Raw genomic sequence first — 10,557 nt, forward strand, 5'->3', positions numbered from 1 at the left:
GCCCGTTTCACAAAAATGTCTACGGGCGTGAATACATTCCAAATGGAATGACAGATGTTCATCTGAAGCAAAATGAATATCTGCACTACAATTCAGGCTCGGCAGACCTTTCAACCTGAGCCATGTCAGGAGGTTTGAAGGCAGGCTACATTTGATAGACCTCTGGTGGGAGAGGAAAATAAACTGGTGAAAGAAACATTTTAAGGGAGGGAATTTAAAGTAGACCTATCATGCTATATTTGAAACATATATCATAGGGTCATACCTATATAAAGTATATAAATATATATATTTTTTCAAAATACCAAACAGATCCATGCCTCATTTCGCTCTATTTGCTCTTTCCAGCCCTGTTTTTGTAGGAGGCTGATTCTGTGGGCTGCAACTGACCATGCCCCCCTGCAGGGGAGGGGAGTTGCCAGTTACTTTGGCATTAGGGTATGGATATCTAGATACTTTCTAAGGTTTGACATAATGTATTGTGCTACTTTTAAAGCAAGCAACGATGTTATCAAATCTGTAATCAAAAAGCTCCTCAAAAACACTATCGAAGCAGTTCCTGCCGTTGCTACGTTAGTTAAAACAGTAACAACGGACTACTTTTCTTAGCGGATGCATGTCAATTTAAATCAATAGATACAACTATTTTTAAATCAATAAAATCATTTTCTAAATACATAAAAACATTTCAATTAATATTGGGAGTCATGTTGTTACTTTGTTGAGAATGTGGCCATGTAATAAGCGGGATAATAACACCTTCATGCCTGTCGTGTTCTTTCCCCCATAATGACCGCGTCGCTGCACATTATTACATATGATTATATAGAGTCATTATTCATTTGTTTTAAAGCAGGAGGCGCAAACGCTTGCCTCGGGGAGCGAGAAAAAGAGCCATAGCGGAGAATAAACAGAAGGGCAACCATGGCAACCATGCAAGGGAAGTCTTCTTCGCTGCTTTTGTGGCAGACTACAGCGCCACTTACAGGCCTGGCATATGTACTACAGCGTCTCCAGCGCTTTCGAGCAGCAATGGCCGGCCGTGGCCCAACCTCTCATTCCCCTGATAGAGAATTGACCAATAGCGGTAGCGCCACCATCCTGACGTCAGGACAGTGTTCAAATCTGGATCAGTCTGTATCAGATCCGTTGCAGCCCCTTTTTTAGAGATTTGGGCATGGAGGAAAATAGAGAGGGTTGTGTTTTCTGACACTTGGTGAGTTCCCTGGAACCTTTAAGGTTTAAAAAAATGCTCATGTCAATCAACAAGACTCCTAAGATGAGGCCAATTACGAATTTGATAACACGGCTGGAGCTCTGAGTGATGAATGAGCGATTTCTCTTGCGTGTATCAAAATTCATAAATATAAATGTCAGTCGCTGATCAGCGATGCGTCACAGGATGGACCACTCTCCAACTCACATGGCGTCACACACACACACAAGCACTCGCCCTTTCATAATGCTGAGGTTGACTTTCACTATAAAGACAGGTAAATTAGGTACCAGCTGCAGTGTCAGGGAGGTTATTCTTTTATTTAAAAGGGAACATTCAAAGCTAATAAGCGACAGCAAATTGAGCTGACCGCAGGGATATTGGATTTAATTCACAGACACTTGGAGTAATGAAATCTACAGATGAAAGGAAAATGTGCCAGGATGCGCAGTGAACCTCTGTTGACAGATACCATTCAACATCAGAGCACGGCCATTTGAAAAGAAAGGGAGTAAATCATGCAGTAACAAATGTTTTAAGACCAGTTTTCAGTTATTGTTTTAATTAAAAATAACCTACAACAAGTGTTTTGACACCATCTTGGCTAATTTAAATCCAATAGAGAGGTGCAAATATGAAAAAAACATTTATTATAAAAATTACACTCTGAAACTATAAATATACAGGAATTAGAAACTACTCCTCTTGTCTCCCCCGCCTTTTCATCATACCTCGTACCACTATAATGCACGGAGGAACTGAGGAATGTCATAATTTAACTGAGAGAAATATGAGGTCAGATTCTATATTAAAAGTCATAAATATTTGAGCAGCTCTCCGTATGCAGAGAGAGAGAGAGAGAGAGAGAGAGAGAGAGAGAGAGAGAGAGAGAGAGAGAGAGAGAGAGAGAGAGAGAGAGAGAGAGAGAGAGAGAGAGAGATTAGGGTGACCATCCCACCCTCAGCTTCCCCCTCTTTCCCTCTCTCTCTCATTTCCTTCACTTGTTTTTGAAGCCTCTGAAACACCCCCTTGTGTCCGCTTGCATTCCATCCCCTGGGCAGCCCAAGCATGGCGGAGTGTTTTAAAAGTCAGCAGGCAGCCGTACCATGTGGCTTATATTGCTTACAAACTCCCAGCCAGACTCTTAAAAACCATGGACGGATGTATTCTATTCATTTTATAGTAATCCCGCTAAAGTGTGGCTTTGCTCTCTGTCTCCGAGTGTGGCTTTCTGATCTCCTCCTGGCTCCCTTAATGGGCAAAGTGGAAGAGAGCTGCCCATGGTGATGAAATACTATGATTCACAGTAGTACACCTGTACCTTAAACACTGTCATCAATTTCAAGATGACACTTTTATTGATTGCAGTATAAAAACAAGAAAAAAGCCCTTGACAGCCTAAACGGATGCCCCATCTGCAGTTTACCTCGCAACAATTGCTGTTCTGTTGTCTTGCTGTTTCTGTATCGAGCACCTGGTCAGGATTTGGATGTGTACACACACACAATGCCGCCTCGTTGTGTTTATTGATTTTGCTGACTTCCAACCAATAACTTTTGATCCATAGCCAGTTGGAGCAGACTGATGCTTTGTGGCTGGCTGATGAGTGCAACAATAATGGTGTTAATGCTTCCAAGGTCCTCCGCGCCAAGAACCAAACCCTTCCATATGAGTCACAGTGGGATCCAATGGCAAGCAGAAGCATGTCTGTACTGGCAAGCATGTGTCTTCTCATTGTCTTTCACTCCTTCATTCTTTCTCACAGGGTCTCTCATTCAATCGGTCAGACCTGCTCTTTCTCTCTTCAAACCCTTCTCCATTTCGTTGTCTCTCAACGGCACCATTACTGCACTAGATCTATAAGCACATTAAACATCACAATTACTGTCCAGGGGCTCCACCTTTAGCCTCTGAAATCGGAGTCACTTTTTATTTACAACAATGACTGTCTGTGCAAAGAGCTTTTACCCTGGGAGGATGTGGTTGATGTGGAGACAGCGTGAGGGTCCCTCAGTGAGGAGCCCAGCCAGAGAGGCAGTGGTGCAGCTTGCCTGCACCACTGCATGCCACACATGAAATCTGATGCGATACATTATTCAAAGTTCTTTTCCTTAACCACTAACATGCAAAAACGCAGAACATGTTGCATACATTCTAAAATCTAGGACATCTTACATTTATGCAATCAAACACACACAACAGAGAGCAAGGAACAAGTCCTTGGCGTTATAGTTTGTCATGTGATAAAGCACGTTTCAAAGTAAGATGCACAGAAAGCAACCATTAGGCACACACACTTAGATATTTAACAGGAGCTGTCTCGTTATGTTCTGGGTCAGATTTTGCGCAGAGGCGAGGCACACCTATATCTGACTTTACTGACCTGCTGCGCAACAGGTTAAAGTCCCATTATTATCAAATATTCATCGGAAAAAGAATAGGGATGTTTAAGTGCATAGCCTACGTTGCTTTTAGGCTCCCGTATGTTAAACAATACCACTTCAAACCTGATTAGAGTGACAGTTAACCTATAACAGCCCACTGTGATGACTCTATAACTGTGACGGTGTGCACAAAAAGGAAAATGAACAATATGAATGCTCAAAGCTCGACAATACTCACATTTAAATTCGCTCCTGGGTCGAGCTGCTCATTCAACAAGTTAACAGCCAAAATAAGTTGCAGCAGTACTTTGATACGCCTTTGAGTGATTCTTCTCTTTTCAGATTATTCTAATTTCACCAAATGAATCAAGAGAAGCGGCATTCAAATGAAGAGCTAAACGTTTTCTCTCTCTCTTTTTTTTTTTACTTTGTTTTAACTTTTGAGTCTCACTAGAGTAGCTTTACTGTCCATATTTTGTTCCGGGACTTGCTCCCATTGAGACCTTTCCTTTCGCGCCTGCAAACGCCGCCAAGTAACGACAGTCCACACAGGCTGTTTGGCTTTACGCAGCACTGCTCTTCGCGCAGCATATATCGGAATGGCGCACGAGAAACACTTCAAGAAGACGTTAAGGGGATTCGCAGTGGTCGCAAATGCATTAAAGTCCATCAACGCGTATGAAAACACATCCTGATGTTGAGCAACTTATGGAGGCTTTTGGATAGATTTGATAGTGTTGCCGAGTTGTGGACCGTAAAGGAGGAGGGAGATAAACAATCTTCCTCAAATGGAGACGCTATGTCCAGTTGCATACGAGCACTCCGCGGGGTCCTAAAGACAATTCAGACTTGTTTGTAAATCTTCATCTTCAACTTCGTTGTTTTTTACGACGTGGTTAAATTCGAGCAACTGCTTAAAATAACAAACCTTCCCTAGAGTCATTTATCTAACGAGAATTCAGCCTCAAGATCTCTTTTTTTCCCATAGTAGTTTATATTGTGTTTTAAATCCAACTATGACTTTATCTTAGAGGGAATGCTTTTGGAAAATCCCTGACAGCATATTTCCTCCCGTTTACTCATATGAAGGAAATCATTTAAAACTAATTAACATGATTTGTTTCGTCGAAAGTAGAATCTTATATTTAAAGTTGCTCCAAGATGTCAACAGAGTCAAACGGTGGTACAGCCTCAAAAGATGCAAGCCAATACGCACTGACATCAATTGAAAAACAGTTAAAACATTTTCGAATTCAGCAAACAGTAATTACAGTGTTCAGCTCTGATAAGACGTGTCATCTAACGCCGTGCAAACCACACTCATTGCAATTTTATTATCACATTTAGGATCCGTCAACATGACAGGGATGCATGTGGAGAATAAATCAACCAAATCTTAACAGAGGCAAGTCCTCAGGACATACATTCAAAAAGTACACACTTATACATTATTAGTTGGAAGGATTGGATCGCCGAAGAAACTAAACAAAATATCTGGAAATATAATATATGTTGGTTGTTTTGTTGACGCTCATAACAACCTGATAATAAAGACGAACATAGACACTATACAACACCGCTTCAGAACTCGATGCTTTCGGAAAAACAAAAGAAATATCTTACCTTCCATTACGATTGTGTGGATTTCTGCGCGGGCAGAAAAAGGAAAGGGAAAAAAGTCCTCCAGTCGAAGTTGATATTAATAGTCGGCGAATTTTGAAGAGAGAGCTGATAGAATAACTACAGTTAGGTGCGTATTCCGGGCTCCCTTGGCGAAGAGTCATAGGTGTCACCCTCTCCACTACAGGGTGCCAAGCAGCACGGCAAACAGCCGCGGTGACGGGTCGCTTTGAACACGCATTTTAATTGAGGTGTAATGCCAACTGGTGGAGATTGCACGATAAGAATAACCGCGCCCACCTGAAGGTTACCACAGTAATTGAGTGGACTGTATCCCATGTCGGTGCAAAAAACTGAGTTGTAAATGTACTGTATGTCCAGACCCTTATATTCTCAAATCATATTTTAAGAGGTGTGTACATTGATTGTGTTCCATCGAAGCCACAAAGCAACCAGGGTGTTTTCCTCTCTATGTAAATCATTTAGTTAGAAATGTGAAGGTGCACAATTTGTTTTACATTATATTGTTTTCACTCCCTTCTGTTAACTTCTTGCATTCATGTTCAGAACCTTGGACAGCTCTTGTGCTCAATAGCAACTTCACCAGTGGCTTTTTAATCAAGAAAGGGGAGGGAGAAAAAGAGAAAGAAACGCTTTTTCATATTCACAATGCTTTAAAACGGTAAAGTAGACTGTGATGCATGCCGTTTGGGGCTCGCAGTGGGTTCCTTTCTTTCCCTTATTAGATTGTCCTTCTTTCACCCACTTCATCCTTTTTATTTATAGAATAAACATATTGGAATGAACCATCTCAGTTTCAAGGAGTCCTTTTATTCCATCTCTTCCTCTATAGACACACTTCATTTCCTAACCTGTTTTCTTTGGTCTATCACTTTTTCTTTGCACAATGATCACTATGAAGCTGAGGGTTTTAAAATGCCCCCAAATCAGCCAGTATTGATTTCTGGCAAATTAATATGCAAGGAAAGACCTGTAATCCCATTAAAAAAACGGTATAAGCCATTTCTTTTCTGATAAAGGCAGATTTGGTCCAGACCGGAGCTGCATGCATGACAACAAGTCTCTCATCCCCACTGAGGTAAAGTGGCTCACATTGTATCAGAGGGTTCAGCCTTTGCTTGGAGCGACTGCTGCTCTTGACATTTCCATTAAATCATTCCTCCTGGAAATTCTACCATGGCGCCGTGGCAGTCACATGCATGACTGTGTTCTGTCATTTTGATTATAAGCAGTGTAGATACATAGATAGATAGATAGATAGATAGCTATATTGTAGTTTTGGAATTAGTCAACATGTAAATAACAAAAAAACTTACTTTCATTTGGCAGTAGCTTGTATGGAGTTCAACTGCATTCACATTAGCATAGTAGTCATAGTAGTTCAATTGCTTATATTTTGGTCATTTTACGTGTCAAACTACAATCGATTTTGGTCACTGTAAGGGATTTGTTTTCTTTCAGTTATCTTTGGTCATTTCTTCTATAACGTAATGGCGTCCAGTTTTAGTGAAACAAAGGCCTAGGACCATGGCTCTTAGACTAAGTTCTGACAAATTATTATGTTCATAGTAACAATGCTAACATGCTCATTATGTGTTCAGAAGTGTTAGCATGCTAACCTTTCACCAAACACCAAGTACATCCAACAGATTCGGATCATTATGCGACAAAACAAAAAATGTCACCCTCATGTTGGCGCGAGATGAGCTGAGAGAGGATAACCCAAGGCAATTGAAATTCATCCTCTGGGGGTTTTAAATACCTGGACAAAATGGCATCTGATAGCAATCCATCTATTAGTTGTTGAGGTATTACAATCTCGACCACAGTGTTGGACTAAAAGACTGACTCGCACTACTGTCCCTGCAGCCATGCCACTCTAAAAATAAAGCTCTGGAGTCCCAATGTTAAAACATGCCACATGGAAAGGTCAGACAATCACAATGACCTTGTGGATTTTTTGTACCTATATTAACTCCATAAACCGTATAAGCAACCACAAATCTACAGTTTATTGAATTTCAACGTGGGAATATAAATATACTGCAGTTCAATCAGGAGAGACATGATGTATGGAATACATATTTATTATCGGTCACATTATATCAATGGAACATAATGATGACAGTTCATCACAAATGAATGAATGTTGTTTTGGCGATTAGGCCCAAGTTTTAGTAGGATATCAATCGGGAAGGGAAGAACCATTTCCGATGAACCCCCCTGGGTCTAGACACTGGTGGTGGTTATAAGTGGTTAGGTCCGGTTGGAAGGGAGAAGGTTAAGCTTGGCCCTGAGTTGGAAGCAGGAGGCGAAGGGGTGGAGGAGGGTTGCGCGTTGACACCTGGAAGACAGCTGATAGAACAGGGGAGAGCATATATAGAGGGGTTAACAGGTGCGATGATTAGCCCTGTAATGAAGGGGCGTGATAGGTTTAGCTGAGGAGAGGCGCTCCCTGTCATTTAGATGCAGGGAGCAAGTATTGCCATGACGCGCAATACGGAGTGTTAGGTCTTCCTGTCTGAACTTGCGCTAAGCTTCATAAGATGGCTTTCCTCGCGCCCCCGCAGCCCCCTTGGGTCAAAGGTTTCAGGGTCATCTGAATGAATCCACAAAGCCTGCATGAAATCACATCAGAGCGTCCAGAATTCCTCCATTGCAGCTCCTCGGTTTTTCAGCGGCATGCTACGGTGCCTGGTGAAGAGACAGAGGTGGAGTCTGCCCTCTCACCCTCTGCATGTCCTCAACCCAGAGCTAGCACTGACAGAGATGGAGGGTTTGCTGTTTGATTCAGCTCTCGGGGGTCTATTGATGGTTTCAAAGTGGAGTCCACCTGCCACTGCTTTAATCATCCGTGACCCCGGCTGCATGTTGGAAGACCGCAGAGGGGGACCGGATCAGCAGTCCTGTGTGTGTGTTTGTGTGTGAGCAGTCAAAGGAAAGTAACGAAAGAAGGAGAGACGGATATATGGAGAGAGAGGATGAAGAGACATTCAGATGTAAAGAGATAAGACTTTTCAACTTTGTCATCATGTGAGATTTTCTCTATGAGCTTTCTTGGAATAACATTGTTTTGATCCCATCCAGCTCGAGGCTTTTACTTTTTCTCATGAAGCATCTGGTTTAAGTGTATTATTAGTGTATTTAATAAGATTTGTCTCCAGAGGTGGAGCAGAGTGAATCAGCATGCAGACACAACTTATGGCTGCCACATGAATTCAATTTATTCCAAAGCCTTTCTTAAGGCCAAGGTTGTAATTAAGGCATGCAATTAGAGCGGGTATAAATATTAGATAACTTCCCAATTCCCAGTGAAAGTTAACCCAAAAGTTTTTTCTTTCAGGTATTGGTGATTTACATAAATATCTCAGCGCTTCTGGCTATAATTAAAGTGAAATTCACATGGAGCTGACAAACATCACTCATCGTTTGGCCGAGAAGGTTGAGATAAGTGTTTACCTATAATTTTTGTGTCACCAGAAGTCTACTGATAATTGGGTTAGGGTGAAACTTCACCTTTAGGGTTAGGTGTGCCAAGTGGAGCTACCGTGTGATGCCATGTGACTCCACAGTTTTGGATTTGAGTGGGTTGTTACCACACATAAAAGTCACTGTGTACAAGGAGTATTTGAAATTGTTTGGAGAGTATGCCAAAGCCACTGCAGTGCAGCTCAGAAAGGAAGTGTGTGTGTGTGTGTGTGTGTGTGTGTGTGTGTGTGTGTGTGTGTGTGTGTGTGTGTGTGTGTGTGTGTGTGTGTGTGTGTGTGTGTGTGTGTGTGTGTGTGTGTGTGTGTGTGTGTGTGTGTGTGTGTGTGTGTGTGTGTGTGTGTGTGTGTGTGTGTGTGCAAAATGTTGAAAGTAATGTTTATTCGAGACACTAATCATAGAAATTATCCATTTACTTTGTAAACATCTTTAATAACTTATATGGTGACACGTTTTGCCTTGATTCATAGCAGTTTACTCCGCTTTTCATTTATAAAATTTTGTATATTTAATTTATTTTATCAGGCAATCTCATTGAGATTAAAAATGATTTTCCAAGAGAGACCGGATAACAGGAAGAAAAACAGAAGGGAGACAACTTTATTCAGTAATTGAAGAACATGAGATACAGTAGTTACCTATGTTTGGATGTAAGCATTTCCATCCAACTGTTTGATACTGAAAACAATGAGTACGCAATTTGTCATTCGTAATAAAACACAACATACACTTGTATACTCTTTATGAAATCTCGAAATGCTGTTTTGATCATTCCAAAACCCCTACCAAATAGAGACAGAAATGCAATGAAATTGGTCTACTTTTTAGCCTAAGGGGCCACACATTTGTCCTTTTTATAATTCGATCAACTGTTGGAGTCGGGAAGCCTATTAATTTATTCTGGCAATTACTCAGACCTACTAATGGCGCTTTTCCACTGCAGGACCTAGCACGGCTTAGTACGGTATGGTTAGGCTCACTTTATGCTGCGTTTCCATTCCAGTTTAGCAACAGGGGTAGTAACTATAGTAATGCAGTGTAGGCGGGGCGATGGGCTGTTCGGTGGGTGGAGCGACGCTGCGTAAAACTGCCGTGACGTCATCTTCAATGCGAACCACAAAACCAAAACATCAGCCATTAGCTGTTAGCCCTCAGAGCTCAAAGCTCCTCATATCTGTTCAGAAACTGGACAAAAGTTAAACAAATACAAACCACAGACTGTCTGTGTCATGGTGAATACAGTCGCTGGTTTATTTGTCTGTAGGCCATTGTTGTGAGTGTGGACGGAGCATATATAACATTAGCTTAGCCTGATCGATCCGATCTCCATTCTGAAAACACGCATTTTAAAAGGTGTTTCGCCTGCCGTCTTGTCTGCAGACCGGTATCAGTATGTTGTTACTTCGGCATCATTTTGAAACGTGTATTACAATTAAATCACGGTAAAATATGTCCATTTTGTTGTAGTTGTAGCCCACTTGTCAGCGATTCTCTCTGACCATTCAGCAGTCGAGAGTGTTTACGTCACTAGTTTAGCATATTCAGCCCGGTTGTTGGTCCGGTAAGAACCTCGATTTCGGAGGGCCAGAAAAAAGGTGAAAAAGTAGCCCTGAGCCGGAACTACCCTTAGTGGAAAAGCAAAAAAAAGCCGGCCCGCTTAAACCGTGCTACGTGCTGCAGTGGAAAAGCGCCATACAGAAGCTATTGAGTCTATGTAAGTTTACTGCTCGGCTCAGATCCACCAAGGTCAGCAAGGTCTCACCTCTAGTAACTCCTGAAGAACCAGGTACAATTAACTGCTGTTTCAATTCAGACGACACGTTAAATCTT

At 41.7% G+C, this 10,557-nt stretch overlaps 1 protein-coding gene across 3 annotated transcripts in view; it reads right to left on the bottom strand.

Annotated features, from left to right (window-relative positions):
* Positions 1–5,355, bottom strand: part of LOC117461845 (netrin-G1-like) — a 76,174-nt gene extending 70,819 nt beyond the window's left edge. For 2 of the 3 annotated variants that reach the window (XM_034103814.2, XM_034103812.2), the window contains exon 1: positions 5,224–5,355. The gene's annotated coding sequence lies outside the window, so the exon portion shown is untranslated. Of the gene's footprint in view, positions 1–3,838; positions 4,302–5,223 lie in introns of those variants that run through there. The other variant, XM_034103813.1, reaches the window with a different exon arrangement.
* Positions 5,356–10,557: the final 5,202 nt, after the last annotated feature.

The sequence above is a fragment of the Pseudochaenichthys georgianus genome, chromosome 17, assembly GCF_902827115.2.
Source record: "Pseudochaenichthys georgianus chromosome 17, fPseGeo1.2, whole genome shotgun sequence".
NCBI lineage: Eukaryota > Metazoa > Chordata > Actinopteri > Perciformes > Channichthyidae > Pseudochaenichthys > Pseudochaenichthys georgianus.